A 13,435-nucleotide genomic window follows, 5' to 3' on the forward strand; every position below is an offset into this window, starting at 1 on the left:
AGATAAGGATAGATTTTATTCCAAAGGATTATTATTGTAGAGAGAATGCTACAACCACAAAATGTGTAAAGGCTCAAATGCCAGAACAAAAAGAGCTTTTCTTTTACATCCAGGGGTAAACAAGGCAGGAAAAGTCCCATATGGAGGAGTGGAGGAGTGTGGCAGGAGCCTCAGTTTCTCAGGTGATGTTTTATGCTGAAGTCACCTACTCTTGATTGTGGATATTCTGACAGTGAGGTTGTTCTGAATTACAAACCTCAAAAGTGGTCCAAAACTTAGGGCACTGGGGAGAGGAGAAAATTAAGTAAATTTTGATTAAACCATGTAACCGAGCATAGTTCCCACTGATCACTGAGGACAAACAAATCAGTAATCATTCATAAGGCAATGGATGGGAATTTGGAGGATTCCTTTCTGGAATTTTCCGAAGTAAACAAGGAGGCTATCATTGTCTTACTGAAATTATAAGGGAAGTATTGGGGAGGGTATGGCAGGGGGGAGGATAGAGCTCAGTGGTAGAGTTCTTGCTTAGCATGCACAAGGTCCTGGGTTTAACTCCCAGTACCTCCCTCAAATAAGTAAATAAAAATAAACCTAATTGTCTTCCCCCTCCAAAAAGTAAAAATACAATATAAACATTAGAAATTAAAGGGGGCAGGATATGGCTCAAGTGGTAGAGCACATGCTTCACATGCACAAGGTCCTGGGTTCAATCTTCAGTACTTCCATTTTAAAAAAAACTAATAATAAATTAATAAATAGACCTAATGACCTCCCCCGCCAAAAAAGAAATGAAAGAGGAAGTGTAGTTCTTAGCAAGTACGCTGTTTTCCTCAGCACCAAGGAAGAAAAAGTGTTCTTTTACCTTTGCTATTTTCCAGTTACAGACTTAGTGTAAATTCTAATATGGTCGCTATATGACATCAAGCAAAATTTTTTAAAAAAAACCTACGTTACATTTGAAAAATGGAATTAAAAAAATTTAAATTAATAACTGACAGACACGACCAAACTCCGTTTTGCAGATTCACCGCCATTTCAGGACAAGCAGAGCTGACTGCAAGTAACGACTTCCGCCTTCTACAAAACCTACCAATCAGCATCTACTCTTCAGCATTCCTCATCTGCGTAACAACTTTCGCCTCCCCGGACCTGAGTGAGAACTATGGGCGGGACTGTTCATCCCCGCCCCTCTCTTTCAGACACGCCCCTTTCACTTTCAGTATACTCACCAATCAAAACTTACCTCTCAGTCACCCTTATTTGCATAAGAACCCACCAATAAGCTCCCGCCCATGGGGATAAATAACCAAGCCTAGCCGCCGAATTCTGGCTTTTAGGCTGTCGAGGGGTGTATGGGTATTTTTTTTTTTCCCCCTCTGCTTTTTCTCCCCTCCGCATGTTTCAGCTGTGTGCTATAGGCAGATAGTGGGTTTTTAACTGGAACCTCCTCTGCAAGTGTCCAAAAGTGAACTTAATTCTGTCCTTAAGGTATCTCCAGTCCCCTCTCCTCTCTGATAATACCAAACATGCCAGGAAGCTCAGTGTTTATGGCTTTGAATGTCACTGAAGGACCCTGCACGCTCACTCACTCAGTTAATGTCTATCCCTGTCATGTACAAGAGAAATGAAGTCTTAGTTTTATTTGTATTTGTGCTTACAATACAAGCATAGAACAGGCGGCAAGGATGAACACAAAGTTTCAGTGCACTGGAGAAAGTAGATGCATTTAACTTTATTTAAAGCACGGGTGAGAAGTGAGTCGGCTCTACTTAAAGTTCTGGGTGTAGCCAACACCCCTCATCGACAGTTCACCATAGATGCCAGCCCTGTCCCCTACCCCACTCCCTGCACGCAACCTATTGCTAAGCTGTAGGCATCCCACTCCCAGGACACGTGTTTCCACCCACTCACAAAACCTTTTCATTTAGATGGTTTTTTTTAGAGTTACTGGAGGGAGACCATACTTCAGTGGTAGAGTGCATGCTTAGCCTGAAAAGTGTCCCTTGGGGGCTTAGAAAGATGTGTCTTTTGAGCCTTGAAGAGCAGTTTTGCGTTCTGCTTGAGTTAAGATCATTGAAACCAAAAGTAGTCATCAGTTAGATTCATGAAACTATAACTGGCTAAGTAAATCATAATCGGTAACAGGCCTTTGCTGATGCAGCTCTCTTTAATTATTTTTATGAAACTTGCACATCCTCAAGTATCATGTAGCTAAAGAAGAGATTTGACTAAACTTTTTTTTTAACTTGGAATCAGCTGTGCCCACTTCGAGACCCAGCTGGTTACAATTAATTAGAACCACAGACCCTCTACATGGGCATCTGTGAGTGTCTGCTCTGTGACATTTCGACATCAGAGGGCCGAAAACTCCCTCTTCTGAACATGCAAACACAGCCCTTTTCTGAATAGAAGTCCCGTGAAGAAGGCCATAGCTTAGTTGTGCCAGTGCAGAAGAATTGATACATATATATTCTTTTTAATATTCTTTTTTCATTACAGGTTACTACAAATGTCTTCACGTGTGATAGACATGTGGCTCCAGACTACTCCCTGGAGTTTGTCATCATAAAGTTTAGTTAACAGTACCTGATAGGGAGATTCGTTGTCTCTGAGTCCACTTTAAAAAAATCTGATTTCTGGCACCAAGTTTGTCAACATCCAGTTATTTTACCAGCAGAAGTGAGTGAATTTGGGAATAACGAGAGAAATTGCAACTTGGATAATTGCAAGCTACGGCTAAAAAACAAACAAACAAAAAAAACTTAAGCAAAAAATAAACAATGCAAATTATAACAAGTTTTTTTTAAAATTATTATTTCTCTTTTTACTGCAATAGCTAGTGACCTAAATTATCACATGCCTTAGTCCTCCAAGCCTCAAACCCCAGGTCTTGTCCTTCTGTGTCTTTGAAACTTGAACACAGTGTTGAGTATGAGAGTATGATCAGGCCACTCACCTTTTTTTTTTAAGGTCTTTCTATTTTCCTTTTTTCTTTCTTTCTTTCTTTTTTTTTTTTTTTTTTTTGGTAGAAGGTAATTAAGTTATTTATTTATTTTAATGGAGGTACTGGGAACTGAACCGACAATCTTGTGCATGGGAAAATGGGTTTAGAGCCAAAAGACAATGAAGCCAAAGCCTGAAAGAAGGATTTATTACTCTCAGCAAGTAAAGAGAACACTGGGTATCTTTCCCAAAGCAGTGTCTGCCAACAGCAAAACCGGGGAAGTTTTAAACTGAAGATAAATGCATGTTCATGAAGGGGCTTGAGCCATCAACGGAGTCCAAGCTTTAGTTGATTGAAGTCTGGAGGGTCAGAAAAAGTCAACATTATCATCATCCCTTAGGTTCCGTTGATATGGTGATCGAGTGCTTCAGGCTAATCTTTGCCATTGAAACAGAACTGGGATTCTTTACACCTGACCTAGTATCTTTGCTATTGTTACTTGGCATGCGTGACAACTGCATTCTTTTGTTCTCTTTCTTAATTTTAATCGAGGTATTGGGGATTGAATCCAGGACCACTTGCAACCTAAGCGTGTGCCCTACCACTGAGCTAAACCCACTCCCCTCAAAATGATTTTTCTTCTGTCAAGAAAGCCATGCCTGGTTCTCTTTCTTCAGAGATCCACCCCAACTGGTTGAATTACCATACCAGGTTCGTTTGCCCAACACTTATCAAGCCAAACCCAAAGATGCGAAGATCTGCCGCAGCGAAAAGGGTTATTCATAAGGCAGCCATGCTAGGAGATTGGAGAAAAAAATACCAAATCCTCCTCCCTGAAAGCAAGGGCCTTGGGTATTTAGGGATAAAGAAACAGGGTTTTTGCCAATCCTAAACTGCCAATTTACCCCTCCTTCCCCTGTTTCCCTCCCTCCACGAGTTTGTTTTCTGTATTTGTGAGTCTCTGTTTTATAACTTAATGTCATTTTTTTAGATTCCACATATAAGTGATATTGAAAGAGGGTTAATAAAATGGCCACATTTAGGCTAACATATTGCTTATTCTTATGCTCACCCTTTAAACAGCCAACTGACCTGACTGACCAGGTGCTCCCCACAGCTCCAGGCCCACTGTTAAAACTAAAGCTATTGAGCTTACCGTTTCTACTTTATTCCAGTCACTGAAAGTAATAATCATGCTTGGTCTCTGAGTCGTTCTCCAAGGAGACGTTCACAGGACTTTAACCTTACAAAATAGACTGAATTACCAAGAAGACCACACCTTGGGTGCTTATAAGATAAAGAGATGGAAAGAGCAACAACCGCTGGCCTCCATAGAATTGGTCTTTTGGAGGTATCATGATGCCATTCCATCTTCTGATGAGAAAATGATTCTGTTGATTGTTATCGATGCTTTATTGTTTGAGCTATGGCTATATGCCCACCCCACGGCATCCCCAAGGTGGGTTCACAGTTTTAAAGGAACTAGCTTTCTGCGAGTCCCCTTTGCCTGGCAAAGTAATAAAGCTACCTCTTTTCTTCTAAGCTCCAAGACCCGGTCTCTGAATTACTTGGCTCGTCAAGGATGGGGACTGATCTTTCAGCAACAATATTATATGACAGCTGGGAGTTTGGGATTGGCAGATACAAATTACTATGTATTGAATAGGAGGATGGGGGCTGGGGTTGTATAGCTCAGTGGGGTGGGGGTTATAGCTCTGTGGTAGAGCTCATGCTTGGTGAGCACAAGGTCCCGGGTTCAATTCCTAGTGCCTCCATTAGGGGGAAAATTTTTTTTAATTAAAAAAAAACATAACAGAGAAGAATTTACACATATATATTCAATGGCATGTAGTAACCTGTAATGAAAAAAGAATGTTAAAAAGAACATATGTATGTATAAATTCTGGGCTGGCACAACTAAGCTACAGCCTTCTTCATGGGACTGTGAAGGAAAAGCCCAGCTGGGCTAACGAGCTAAGTCACAAATCTAAGTGTGATAAGTGTCGGTTTACTGATGTAAGTTCTGCTGGGCTAACTCATAAATCTGAAGTTAGTGTCAGTTTACTGGGCTAACAAGCTAACTCGTAAATCCAATCTCAACAAGTGTCAGTAACGTGATCTGTTCCAAATTGATAAGCTCCAGTGTACTGATTCCTTGCTTTTTTGTTGTTTGAACCTTATTGGCTAATAGCCCCATACTTGTAATTAACCCTATAAAACCTTATGTGCACGTCTTGGAGGTGCTCAGAGCTTCGGAGCAGAAGCCCCTCTGAGCCCGCCGGCATAATAAATCTGAGTACTCCAACCCTCCAAGTGGTGCTTGTTTCTTGGCTGGCCTGTCATTTCCGTAACATTTCTGGAGGCCCCAGTGAGATACAACCACGCCGGCCCCTTGAGCCGCTGGACTGGTGGCTCCGGCCGACCAGGGGACAGGACTCCGGCAGCGAACGAGGTGGCGCCGCCCGACGGTATTCCGGGTTCTCTTTTGTGACGGCAACTCAGCCCCCCAGGTGGCTGGGCTACAACCAGAGCCAGACTCCGTGGAGGGACGGACAGACTCACCAGATGGCCGTCCGGACAAGGTAGGATCCCCCGGGAAGAATCAGGTCCTGTCCCATTGGACAGAAGAGGAGACTGATCCCCTCCTACAGGCTCTCCGTCTGATGGTATTTCAGATGGGGAAATCAGGTCAGGAATCAGGTCCTGTCCCAGTGGACAGAAGAGGAGGCTGATCCCCTCCTACAGGAAACAGGATATTGGTATTGGTGGGAGGACTATTGTTAACCTCTGTGTGTGTGTGTGTGAGTGAATGAGCGGCCTGTGAAGCATGCGATCAGGCTCGAGTTTGTAGCTCCACGGCATTCTGCTATGGAGTTCGAGTGAGTCCCAACCTGCGGTTCCATGGTGACCTCATATGGGTCAGGGCGGTATCAGTCCCTCAGGGTCCCGATCAGAGTCAGCGGCTTATACTGACCCGCCAAAGCTAAGAGGCACCTTCGTCCCCGTGAGGGGAGAGGCCAGGCGGACGCAACGAAAACCCTCCCTTGTCTTGTCTGCGACACTGGCACAGGGTGGCTACACTGGGAGGGAAAAGGACATAGACAGCCAATGAGTCAACGCCCCTGTGCCCCCAGAGGCTAAGATGCTATTTCTTTGAAAAAGTCTCCTACCTGATTCTGTCACAGAACACCCGAGACTTATTGTTCCCCTACTGAACTGACCCAAGTAGTGCCCCTTTTGCCTAGCCTCAGACCCCCAGGACTCAAATTTAGAAGACGAATTCCTTCAGGACTGGGCTCACCCGGCCACGGAGGTCCCTTTTCTAGTCCATTTGTTTTACCATCTGTCATCAGTCCCATGCCCCTGATACGTTAGTTCAGAATATAGAGAGAATTTAATGAAGAAAGTCCCTGGAACTGCTTGAGGCCTTGAGCTCCAGAGACATCAGCTGTGACTGGAACCCAGAGTCCCTGACCAAATTAGCCTTCAGACAACTCAGAGACCCAGCAAGAGAGCAGTCTCTCTGGGAACTCTGGTGTTTTGAAGAGTAAAGAAGAAAAAGATATAAAGGCTACCTTCCTAAACATCTAAAGCAACAGATCTATTATCCTTAAACATCTAAAAAGAATGGGAGGCTCTAAGTCAAAACCCACCACTCTAGACTGCATGATTAAGAATTTCAAAAAGGGGTTCTCAGGAGACTGTGGAATTTGAATGATCCCCGGCAGGCTCCACACTTTGTGTGAGCTTAAATGGCTGGCCTTTGGAGTCAGGTGGCCCTCAGGAGAAACTCTGGACCTAGCAACAGTGCAAGTGGTCTATCAAATAATCACTGGAACCCCAGGCCACCCAGATCTATTCCCTTACATTGACTCCTGGCTGAATATTGCCCAGACTGTACCCCCATGGATTCGGTTTTGCTCAAATGGACCTGGACAATGCAAGATATTAGCAGCTCAGCCGGTCCAGGCCAAAAAGACAGACAGAAAAAAAGCCTATTTTCCAGGGAGACGCAGAAGATGAAATGGGCCTGCCCCCTCCATATGCCCCCAAGGCACAGACAGCTCCAGTCCCATTGGAAACACCACCACCCTCTGTGTCACCACCTCCCCAACCTGAGGACCCAGAGGCAGAGCCCAGCCCCCAGCCTGAGCCGGTAGAAAGGAGACTCCGCTCAGCACAAGCCGTGAAGCCAGCACCACCAGCCCTCCAAATGCTGCTGCGGGAGACACAAGGGCCACAACAAGTTGGGGAAGGCGGGACTGTTCAGCCCAGGCACCCTGTACTCTACTACCAACCTTTTAGCACCACAGACCTTCTCAATTGGCACCATCACACTCCTTCCTACTCTGAAAAGCCGCAGGCTATGATTGACCTCATAGAGTCTATCTTCCATTCTCACCAGCCCACCTGGGAAGATGTCCGCCAGCTGCTTCTGACTCTTTTCAATACAGAGGAGAGGAGACGCATTCTCACTAAAGCACGAAAATGGCTGCAGGGCCGAGCCCCTGGGGACACAATGGATGTTGAGGGATGGGCCATGACACGTGCCCCTGACACCAGACCAGATTGGGACTTTAACACCCAAGAAGGAAGAGAAGCACTGCGTGAATACTGGGAGGCCATCCTACAAGGGCTAAAAGCAGGAGCCAAGAAGCCAACTAACATGTCTAAAATGACCACGGTGACCCAGAGGCCAGAAGAAACCCCCACTGACTTCTATGAGAGACTATGTGAAGCATTCCAAGTCTACACTCCTTTTGATCCTGAGGCCCAAGAAAACCAACGGATGGTCAACGCTGCCTTTGTAGCCCAATCATACCCAGATATACGCCGGAAACTCCAAAAGCTGGATGGATTCGCAGGGATGAACGCTACACAGCTGCTGGAAGTAGCAAACAAAGTTTTTGTAAACCAAGAATGGGAAGCCCAATGAGAAGCAGACCAGCGAATGAAGCAGAAAGCCGCACTCCTTGCAGCAGCCCTGAGGAAAACAAGCTTCAGCCAGAATCCTGCACCACCTTGGAAGAGGGGACCCCAACCATGGATGCCCCTGGGCCGAGACCAGTGCGCATACTGCCGGGAGACAGGACACTGGAAGAACGAGTGCCCAAACAGAAAGGATGGAAAGAGAGCACCCCCCAAAAGGCCTACTTATCAGCTGGAGCCACCAGCTGGTAATCACATCGGACTGGCTGGGGTTGACTCAGAATAGGAGAGACCGGGCTCCCTGCCCCTGGGCCCCCGGAAGCCCAAGGTCAAGATGTTTATAGGGGGCCAACCAATGACTTTTATGGTAGACACAGGAGCAGAGTATTCTGTGGTGACCCAACCTGTAGCCCCCCTGACCAAGAAAAAGGCGACTATTATTGGGGCTACTGGGGACTCAACTGCCCGCCATTTCTGCCAACCACAATCCTGTCAAGTAGGAGGCCATCTGGTGACACATGAATTTTTATATTTGCCTGAATGCCCAATACCATTGCTCGGAAGAGAACTTCTGTCTAAATTGGGGGCACAAATTACCTTCGTCCCCGGGAAACAGGCACATCTGACCTTACAGGGAGAGTCTATGATTCTAGCCATCTCAGTTCCCCGAGAAGAGTGGTGTCTGTATGAGAGCAGAGAACTCCAGGGAAATCCTAGTAAACTCCTGGAAGAGTTTCCATTAGTCTGGGCTGAAAATGGACCACCAGGCTTGGCACATAATCAGGCACCACTGGTGATTGACCTCAAACCTGGAGCCAGCCTGGTCAGACAGAAGCAATATCCCATGCCTCAAGAGGCCCACCTAGGAATCCAGAAGCATATACAGCGCCTCAGACAAGAGGGAATCCTAACTGAGTGCAGATCTCCTTGGAACACACTGTTGCTCCTGGTGAAGAAAGCAGAAGGAACAGATTATAGGCCACTGCAGAACTTACGAAAAGTAAATGAAGTAGTCACTACAATACATCCAGCAGTGCCAAATCCATACACTCTTCTAGGCCTCATTCCGGCAGATGCCAAATGGTTTACATGCCTAGACCTTAAAGATGCTTTCTTCTGTCTTCGACTCTCACCTGTGAGCCAGCCCATATTCGCATTTGAATGGGAGGATCCCCATACAGGAGGAAAAACTCAACTGACATGGACACGTCTCCCCCAAGGCTTTAAAAACTCGCCCACCTTGTTCGGAGAGGCACTAGCCGCAGACCTTGTAAAATTCCCTGGGGAAACATTGAACTGTACTCTGCTCCAGTATGTGGATGACTTGCTGTTAGCCAGCCCCAGTGAAGAGGACTTTTGGAAAGAAACTTGAGCCCTCCTAGGGTTACTCCAAACAACTCGGTACAAGGTCTCATGGAAAAAGGCCCAGATCTGCAAAAAGACCGTCAAATACTTGGGATTTATTATCTCAGAGGGACACCGAGCCCTAGGACCAAAAAGAAAACAAGTTATTTGCGCCATACCCAGACTGGAAACAAAAAGAAAACTGCGAGAGTTCCTGGGTGCAGCTGGGTTTTGCCAGATCTGGATCCCCAGGCTTTCAAGAATAGCCAAGCCCCTCTATGAAGCAACTGCTGGATCAGGAAAAGAGACCATCAAATGGGAAACTAAACAAGAAAATGCCTTTAGGCAATTAAAGGAACTACTAACCCAAGCCCCAGCACTAGGCTTACCAGATGTAACACGAGAGTTTAATCTGTTTGTACATGAAAGAGACCAAACCACTCTTGGAGTCCTGACTCAGAATGTGGGGCCATGGCAGCGCCCTGTGGCCTATTTATCTAAAAGACTGGACCCTGTAGCATCAGGATGGCCACCCTGTTTACGGGCCCTCGCTGCCACAGCCCTCCTGGTCAACGAGGCAGACAAACTCACACTGGGACAGACTTTAAATGTAAAAGTGCCCCATTCTGTGGTGGCCCTGATGAACGGCCCAGGTTACAAATGGATAACTAACACAAGGATGACCCACTACCAGGGGCTTCTATGTGGAAATCCAAGAGTCTGTCTAGAGACTGTGCGAACCTTAAACCCAGCCACATATTTGCCTGAGGGGGAAGGACAGCCTGACCACGACTGCGAAGAAATCATCGAAGAGGTGTATGCAAGCAGGCCTGATCTAACCGACAAGCCCCTGCAAAACCCAGACCTGGAACTTTTCACAGACGGCAGCAGTTACATGCAAGATGGACAGCGGCGAGCAGGTTACGCTGTAACAACAACCCGAGAGGTAATAAAGGCAGAGTCCCTTCCCCCAGGATGGTCTGCTCAGCGAGCAGAGATCTGGGCACTGGTCCAGGCACTAAGGGAAGGGAAAGGAAAATGAGTCAATATATACACTGATTCCAAATATGCATTTGCAACCTTGCATGTACATGGAGCCATCTATAAGGAGAGAGGACTTTTGACTGCTGGGGGAAAAGAAATCAAAAACAAAGAAAGATTTTACAGTTACTGGAGGCAATATGGGATCCAAAGGAAGTGGCCGTTATTCACTGTAAGGGACACCAAAGAGGAAATGACCCTGTGAGCCAGGGGAACAGGCTAGCTGATCAAAAGGCAAGAAAAGCAGCCGCCTGGGAACACTCAGTAATTAAAGTTATGGCAGCGCCAGAGCTACCCACTGCCCCAGAATATAGCCACGACAAAAACAAGTGGACACAGGCTAAACGAGGGAAAAAAGGAAAGGACGGATGGTGGATCATGACAGATGGGAGGGTTTTCATCCCAGAACGACTAGCTTATCATCTAGTCCAACAACAACACGAAGCCACACATATGGGAAAAACGGCTTTGGAGGCCCTCTTAAAGCGATATTTCCTAATTTCTCATCTCCCTACTCTGTGTACATCAGTTTCCCAACGCTGCTTGCTCTGTGCACAAAACAATCCAAAACAAGGGCTAACTGGGCCAATGAAAATACAACGATGCAGATTGGCTCCCTTTAAAGATTTAAAAGTGGACTTTACTGAACTTGGGCCCAGTAAGGGATATAAGTACCTGCTGGTTTTCGTCTGCACCTTCACAGAGTGGGTAGAGGCCTACCCCACCAGGACAAAAAAAAGCAAGGAAAGTGACAAAGGCTCTCCTCAGGGATGTTATCACTCAATTTGAAATGCCTACCTCCATCAGGTCTGACAATGGACCCGCCTTTGTGGCAGAAATTGTACAGCAAGTGGCAAAGGCACTGAGCATCCGCTGGAACCTGCACACAGCATCCCGGCCTCAAAGCTCAGGGAAGGCAGAACAAATGAACAGAACTCTAAAACAAATGATAGCTAAAATCAGCCAAGAAACCCAGCTCCCCTGGGTGGACATTCTACCCCTGGCTCTGTTGCGAATTAGATACACCCCAAGATTTAATATTGGGTACTCTCCCTTTGAAATCCTCTATGGGCGACTGCCACCTTTAGTCAGGATGAAAAATCCCACCCCAAAAATAGGAAATTTAGGACTCCACCAACAACTGTTGGCACTAGGAAAAGTACTACGAGAAGTTTGGGGTTGGGTGATAAAAAAAAAACCATTTCATTAGGGGTCCAAGTGCATCCCCAGGTGACCAGGTGACCAGGTATGGGTGAAGGATTAGAAAAAGGAACCTCTCAAACCAACATGAAAGGGACCATATTTAGTGGTATTAACTACTCCTACAGCTGTTAAAGTTGCAGGAATCATCCCTTGGATCCACCACTCTGGGGTCAAGAGAGCAACTGCACCTCAGACGGAGGGTCCCTGAAAAATTGAGAGTGTCCCGGGAGACCCGCTCAAGATCAAGATCAAGAGGGACCAGAAAAGAATCGACGAGCCCTGCTCTAGCCACACCCGGAAGCTGGCTAGTCAACGCATGGCCGAAGCTTGAGAAAAGCTCAACACAGCTGTTAAGTGTATTTCTTTTGTGCTCCCTTGCCTCTTTCCTTGTTTGCTATACCAGTCTGCGTACTAGCAGTGGGGCTAGCTAGTGCCACCCCACCTGACTGGAACATAGGCCATAAAATCCTGATAGCTATTTTATATCTTGTTGTAATTAGTGCCATCACCGCAGCATCATGTCTAAGATAATCATAAGGCTGATGTTACTGACGCTAATGCCCTCACTCCCCTTGGCTGCACGATGTACCTGCATGGAACCGGGTGACAAGTGGTCCATGTACCAACCTGTATTTTCAGCTTACAGGTGAATTCAGCCACGATCTCCAACAAATAACAGAAACCCTGAAAACTCTGCAAAATCAGATTGACTCTCTGGCCGAGGTGGTCTTACAAAACAGGAGGGGTCTGGACTTACTCACGGCCAAAGAGGGAGGACTATGCCTCTTCCTAAACGAAGAGTGTTGTTTTTATGCCAGTCAATCAGGAATTGTCAGAAAAGTGGTTCAAGAGTTACAAGACCAAGTAAAAAGAGAAAACATATTTTACATAAGAGCCCATGGACAGGCCCCTGGGGCTGGATCTCCTGGCTGACACCATTCATAGGTCCCTTACTCCTGATTTTTGCAGTTCTGCTAATTGGGCCCTGTGTCCTAAACTTCCTGACCTGCTTTGTCAGTGAACAAATAGAGGCTATAAAACTTCAGATGTTAGCCTCCAATTATGAGCCCCTGCAACAGGTAAATGATGATGCTTACTCCAACAAGGGTTGTGAAAGCATCAAGAGGGGGGAATGTGAAGGAAAAGCCCAGCTGGGCTAACGAGCTAAGTCACAAATCTAAGTGTGATAAGTGTCGGTTTACTGATGTAAGTTCTGCTGGGCTAACTCATAAATCTGAAGTTAGTGTCAGTTTACTGGGCTAACAAGCTAACTCATAAATCCAAGCTCAACAAGTGTCAGTAACGTGATCTGTTCCAAATTGATAAGCTCCAGTGTACTGATTCCTTGCTTTTTTGTTGTTTGAACCTTATTGGCTAATAGCCCCATACTTGTAATTAACCCTATAAAACCTTATGTGCACGTCTTGGAGGTGCTCAGAGCTTCGGAGCAGAAGCCCCTCTGAGCCCGCCGGTGTAATAAATCTGAGTGCTCCAACCCTCCAAGTGGTGCTTGTTTCTTGGCTGGCCTGTCATTTCCGTAACAGGACTCCTGTTCAGAAAAGGGCTGTCTGCATGTTCAGAAAGGGGAATTTTTGGCCCTCTGATGTCAAATTGTCACAGAGTAGACGCTCACAGATGCCCAGTTGGAGGGTCTGTGGTTCTAACTAGTTGTAACCAGCTGAGTCTCGAAGTGGGCACAGATGATTGCAAGTTTAAGAACAACAAAATTTAGTCAAACCTCTTTAGCTACATGATACTTGAGTATGTGCAAGTTTTGTAAAAATAATTAAAACGAGCTCAAACAGCGATGCCTGTTACAGATTATGATTTACTAAGCCAGTTATAGTTTAATGGATCTGATGACTACTTTTTGTTTCAACGATCTTAACTTAAGCAGGAAGCAAAGCTGCTCTTCAAGGATCAAAAGACACCGCTCCAAATCCCTAAGGGACGTCTAGCAGGAGAGGCAGA

This window comes from Camelus bactrianus, chromosome 9 (assembly GCF_048773025.1).
Source record: "Camelus bactrianus isolate YW-2024 breed Bactrian camel chromosome 9, ASM4877302v1, whole genome shotgun sequence".
In the NCBI taxonomy this organism is placed as follows: domain Eukaryota; kingdom Metazoa; phylum Chordata; class Mammalia; order Artiodactyla; family Camelidae; genus Camelus; species Camelus bactrianus.